Source organism: Etheostoma cragini, chromosome 22 (genome assembly GCF_013103735.1).
Source record: "Etheostoma cragini isolate CJK2018 chromosome 22, CSU_Ecrag_1.0, whole genome shotgun sequence".
NCBI classification, from domain to species: Eukaryota; Metazoa; Chordata; class Actinopteri; order Perciformes; family Percidae; genus Etheostoma; species Etheostoma cragini.
In genome coordinates, this window is record NC_048428.1 from 22,240,172 (window position 1) to 22,246,561 (window position 6,390).

Genomic DNA, 6,390 nt, shown 5'->3' on the forward strand with positions numbered 1-6,390 from the left:
TGGGAGGGGTTGGACTTCAGAGCTGAGACCAGAGCAGCACAGCTGATCTCTGACAAACTGCAGTTCACCAATCTGAATGAAGAACAAATAAAGATAACAATCTATTTATAATCCAATTAGCGTGTTTAGGTTTTAAGAAACTAAAGATACATTATGAATCAGCTCCCTTTACATGGAGAAAAGGTTTTAATCCAGTCATTGTTTCTTTCACTCATATGTATCACAAACTATAAAAAAACAAAAAAACACTTGCTCCACTGCAAACACTTTATGAATAAACACTCAATGCATTGGACAAAAAGCCCCCAAGTTATCAACCAAAGACATAATCTCGTGCCCTTTCACAGTTTTGTTTCTTGCTGATGTTAGCCTAGTCTATAACGTTTTCAGTGATCTGAACGCTTCACCATTAAATGAGTTTGTGTCACTGTGTTCTGGCCCTGGGAGGAGAACTAGGACGGCCAGCAGAGGTCACAGTGCAGCACAGCACAGATCTACAGAGCTCAGCACCAAGAGATCAGAGAACGTAACAACTTTACTGGTTTTAAAATAAAAATGAAATCATGGCTGGAATCAGCTAAATAAGGCTCGCATCAATCATAAACCCAAACAGACAGGCTTTATTTAGTAAAGTCCTGTTGTAATGGTCTCTGTGATTTTGTTGTTGGTATTATTGTTGTGGTGTTAAATGTTGTGAAATTGTATTGTTGCCATTGTCTTCATGTTGTAGTAATTGTTTTCAAAGCAGTGTTTTTGTTGTTTGTTTTTGTAGTGTAAATGTGACTGTTTTCTTTACTACTGTGTTAGATTTCCCTTATTATGTTATTCTCTGTTTTCCTGGCCAGGGACTACAGCTGAAAATTAGCTCATAGCTAATAATGGTACTTCTAAGGAGCTGAGCATTGTCCCTGTCAAATAAAAAAATAAAAAAATAAACAGTTACTGATGTTCAAGAGATGTTTGTAGAAACACAAATATCACCAACATTAGTTAAAAAAAATATCAAAATCTATTTTTGTGGTGTTTCATGCATGATTTATAATCTTAAAATGTGTAAAGTGGGTATCTTTACTCTAAAACCGATGCCGTCGGCTTTACATTGGTTTTTTGTGTTGATTATCTGGACTAACCGAGCCTTCCTGCAGTTCCTCACAGCTGGAATCAGTCTCTGTTTTCCCTCCATTGATGTGTTGTACTTCTCCAGGTCCAACTCATCCAGAACCTCCTCTGACATCTGCAGCATGTAGGCCAGAGCTGAGCAGTGGATCTCAGAGAGTTCCTTCTCTGATCTTTTCTTTGACTTCAGGAACTCTTGGATCTCCTGATGGACTGAGTGGTCCTTCATCTCGGTCAGACAGTGGAAGATGTTGATGCTTCTGTCAGGAGAAATTTTGGTTTTCTTCTCCTTCAGGTTGTTGATAGATCTCTGTATGATTTCTGGACTGTTCTCTGTCTGACCCAGCAGGCCTCCTAAGAGTCTCTGGTTGGACTCCAGAGAGAGGCCATGAAGGAAGCGGACCAAAAGGTCCAGGTGGCCATTTTTACTCCTGAGGGATTTCTCCATTGCTCTCTTCAGGAAGACATCCAGGGATAGGTAATTGTTGTCATCACTATCATTCAGGTCACTGTTGTCACAGGCTGAGTCTTCTCCCAGGAAGTCCTTGAGTACCTGTGTGTTCCTGTTGGTGTAACAGTGGAATAGGTAGACTGCAGCCAGAAACTCCTGAACGCTCAGATGAACGAAGCAGTAGACTGTTTTCTGGAAGACCATACTTTCTCTTTTGAAGATCTGTGAACAGACTCCTGAGTACAGCAAGGCCTCTGTGACATCCAGACCACAGCGCTCCAGGTCTTCTTGGTAGAACATGATGTTTCCTTTCTCCAGCTGTTCAAACGCCAGCCTCCCCAGCTTCAGAAGAACTTCCCTGTCAGCCTCCATCAGCTCCTGTGGACTCGTCTTATGTTCCTCAGCATACTTCTGCTTCTTCCTCTTTGTCTGAACCAGCAGGAAGTGTGCGTACATGTCAGTCAGGGTCTCGGGCAACTCTCCTCTCTGGTCTGTAGTCAACAGGTGGTCCAGAACTGTAGCAGTGATCCAGCAGAAGACTGGGATCAGACACATGATGTGGAGGCTCCTGGATGTCTTAATGTGGGAGATGATTCTGCTGGACAGCTCTTCATCACTGACTCTCTTCTTGAAGTACTCCTCCTTCTGGTCGTCAGTGAAGCCTCGTACTTCTGTTACTCTGTCAACACACGCAGGAGGGATCTGATTGGCTGCTGCAGGTCGGGAAGTTATCCAGACGAGAGCCGAGGGAAGCAGCTTCCCATGGATGAGGTTTTTCAAAAGCACGTTGACCGATGACTTGTGTGTGACATCAAGAAAAGCCTCATTGTTGTTGAAATCCATTGAAAGTCTGCTTTCATCCAGGCCGTCAAAGATGAAGAGAAGTCTGGAGGCAGCGAGCTGCTCTGCTGGGACCTCCTGTAATGTTGGATGGAAAACACGGAGCAGCTCCAGAAGACTGTACTGCTCATCTTTGATCAGGTTCAGCTCCCTGAAGGAAAGAGGAATCACCAGATCGACATCTTGGTTCTCCAACCCCTCGGCCCAGTCCAGACAGAACTTCTGCACTGAGAAGGTTTTTCCAACGCCAGCGACGCCGATCATCATAACGACTCTGATGTGTTTCTGTTGGCCAGGTGAGGCTTTAAAGATGTCGCTGCCCTTGATTGGAGAGTCATGGAGGCTCTTCATCTTGGAAGATGTCTCCAGCTGCAGAACCTCATGTTGTGTATTAACCTCCTCACACAGTCTGTCTGTGATGTAGACCGCAGTGTAGATCCTGCTGAGGAAGGTTCCACTTCCTGTTTGTTCAGCTCCTTCCGTCACACGTTCATATGTCCCCCTCACTCTGATCTTATGTTCATGTTTAGCAGCGTACACTGTAAGGGAATACAAAATGTATATTCATTAATAGTGTTATTTTCAGTCTCCAAACAACAATTATAACAATAAAAAGGAATGAAAACGGAGGACACAAGAATATTCTTGTTTTCAGACATGAAGAGATCAGCAGACGCATGGACATTCTTACTTGTTCTGGATCTTTCTCCCCACTGGGGACAGCAGGAGTCTCCTGATGAAGCAGCCTGGTCCCAGTATGATATTATACACTGTCTGCAGAACCAGTGTCCACAGCTGGTAGAGACTGGATCCTTCAGGACGTCCTGACACAAAGCACAGCAGGACGGCTGCTCCTCCTCCCAAACATCACTCCTCTTCCTCTTTCTGTCAACACATTTCTTTATAAAATGACCTGAAAAAAACCTCAAAGCTCAGAGAACAGTAAAAGGATTGTGACTGTTCCATTTTAATTCAGTCTGTAATGAAATTGTTCCTTTAATCTAAACTCTCCTGCTTTCATAACCACTAATTACTGCTTTTCCTCTCCGACTGGCTTATTAACCATTTAGTGATCTGTCTTTAGTCTGATAGTGTTTAGTGCCTTTAGATAATTTGATTGAAAAAGTGGATGAAATCTTAGCTAATAATATATGATATAATGATAGTGCAGCCTGTTGTCCCTCCTACTCTCCTCTGCAGGACATGTTGCGTAACCCACTCACGGCAACGTTAGAATTCATATTTTGGCACAATGTGTAGTACTGATTCCTGCTAATTTAAATTGTGATGTGAGAAGCATAATGTTTTTCAGCCCTGTGTAATATCTGTAAAGCTTAATGGACTCACAGTAGTAAAACTGATCTTATTCTGATTCTGATCCAAATACTCCATAGAGAAGGGACACTATATCTTTGAATGTAGTCTGTAAAAGACATATGATGCTTTTAGGAAACGATTGCAAATAAAGCAAACTGTTGCAAAACAACTTGATGATGTTACTGCTAGCTTTCTGCCGGAGTCATATAAATGAGTAAATATTGGTTCTCTTACTTTGTGTTTTGGGAGTTAAGTATTTTTACAGGTGTGGCAATCAGTGAGGGAAAGGTGTGGATGGAGGGGGGGGGACACATGGTCCTCACCGTAGCCGTGAGCACGCCACAGCTCTTTATTCATCAGCACTGGGTGAAGAACCTTTTTATGTGAAATACCCTTTTCTACTTTTTCTAATAAAAGGGAACACCCCCCAAAGAGAATGGATGCTAGGACTCCATGCAGTCCATGCCAAGGCTCATAGGATAGCCTCAACACATTATATTATCTTTAATAAAGACAATTATTGAGCGCTATACACACTGCTGCCAATACTTAAAAGGGATTCAAAGTTAGCATCAGTTCTCTTACTTTGTGTCTGGGGGTCCAGGTTCTTTACTGAAGGTCGGAGGTTCAAATCTGGACCGGTCACTCTTCATAGACTGACAGCCTGATACTACAGACTCTGCTCCGTCCTCCTCTTCCTCCAAATCACTCATCTTCTGATCTGGAGTCAGTCTGAGAGGAACAACAGCAACACCCCTGAAACTGAGAATGTTATTTAGACTTTTAATTTAAAGTTTTAATTAAAAATTTTAATCTGCAGGAAGTTCAGTTTTGTCCTGTTATTTAAATCACGAAATCCAGTAAAAAGCAGTTTTGTTATGCAGGTCTGGTGGTTGTCATTGGCGATTTATTGACAAACCAGTTTTTATTTTAAAAATTAGTTTATTTGTAATGTGTTCCTCAGTAAAATGTTAAAGTTTGGATGTTTAAAGAATCGACTCTAGTGTATCTAGTGGACATTATATGACTCGTCCCCAGGATGGACAAAATTCTAGAAAGGGTGGATCCCATTAGGCCGCTGCCTGTCGCTGGTCCCCACAATGTAATAAAAACAGAAAAGTGAGTTAATCTGAACACGTTAAGGCTGAACTATGCCATGCAGAGCCTCCGTGGCATGAATGTGTTTTCTTGGGTTACAGCTCAGAGACTTTGAGTGTAAAATAACAAATGTTGATTAACACTCACCCTGCCTCAGCTTCAGCTTCCTCCTCCTGCTCTCTTCTCTGCACACTGCATGGAGTCTCGCTGACTCACCTCTTCCTGTTCTCATCATCCTGATCTGCCCCCGCCCCCCTTCATTTACTGGAAATCAACTGAGTGTGTCTTTCTGTGCGGGTGTTTTTTTTCTTCATAAGATTCAACTTTATTGTCATTGTGCAGAGAACAAAGTACAAAATGCAGTTTGTGTCCAACCAGAAGCAGAAAAGAGCAGAAAAGTACAACGTGATCTTAAAGTATAGAAGGTGGTGCATAGGCAGAAGGAGGAATGTATTGCAGTGTTATAAAACCAGAAGAATTATAATTATGGAATATGAACAATGTCTGAACTACTGAACTATGTACAGATATGTGCAATGTATGAAAGTGTGTATGTTTTTCTGTGTGTATGTGTGTAAATGTGTATGCATGTTTGTGTGTGTGTGTTTGTGTGTGTCTGTGTGTGCGTTGTGTGTTTGTGTATGTCTGCTTGCATGTGTGTGTGTCTGCGTGCGTGCGTGTGTGTATCTACATTTAACTGATAACATTCTGCATTTAGAGCTAAAGTTTTCTTCATGTTTTCTCATTTTAATGAATCATTTGTTGTTATTTTATATTTTTCTAGTCTTGATAAAGAATCCCAAATCCTGAGTTAAAGTCCTGCATTCAACTGAAATGCCCCCCTCCCTCACCCAGGCAGCAGTGGAGCAGGTGTTCCCATACTTTACTTCATTAAAAGTCTGAGGCCAGTGAGACAAACAGCTGTTGTGTGTTGGAGTCTCGGCTCATTGTTGACACAACAGCACCACCTGCTGTCCACAGCAACTAACTACAAGCCGGAGGCTGCCTCCTCCACCTGGCCTTTCACTACATTACTGCCACCGGAAGAGACACTGACCAGGAATCAACTGGGGGGTATTATTATTATCAAATAATACAGATATTAACTGTATTAGCTCTTAGATTTTAACATCTGATCAGAGACAAATTCACTTTAATGAAGAAACTGGGCGATTGTGTTCATGGTCTCTTGCAGAAAATACCCTCAAACTGAATGCATCAGCTGTTCATTTAGCTTCAGAAGAAGACATACAAGTTTTACATTTAATTCTTCAAACATTTCCAAAAGTATGTACATTTTATGGATTCATATGATCATGAGAATTCCATATATTTATCAGAGAAACCATCTTTTGTAACAATTATTTAACAGATAAGTCAAGACCAACTACTCATAACTACCTTAGGCCTGAGCTATGTACTGTACATTTTCCTTTTCTCCCTTTGTCAAGGAAGGTTAAAGCCCAGTAACCGTTCAGGGAAACTCTTCAGTGGGAGTTACAGGATGATCACTGTGAAACTACCAGGTCAACATGTCCTGCATCACCTGTTCATTTAGCTTCAGATCA

At 41.7% G+C, this 6,390-nt stretch overlaps 1 protein-coding gene and 1 pseudogene across 1 annotated transcript in view; both read right to left on the reverse strand.

The window, feature by feature from the left end:
• LOC117937620 overlaps positions 1 to 5,080 on the reverse strand; it is a 7,964-nt pseudogene extending 2,884 nt beyond the window's left edge.
• Positions 5,081 to 5,933: 853 nt separating this feature from the next.
• Positions 5,934 to 6,390, reverse strand: part of LOC117937630 (NACHT, LRR and PYD domains-containing protein 1b allele 3-like) — a 1,853-nt gene continuing 1,396 nt past the window's right edge. Inside the window, exon 2 of the mRNA XM_034861710.1 lies at positions 5,934 to 6,044. The gene's annotated coding sequence lies outside the window, so the exon portion shown is untranslated. The remainder of the gene's footprint in view (positions 6,045 to 6,390) is intronic.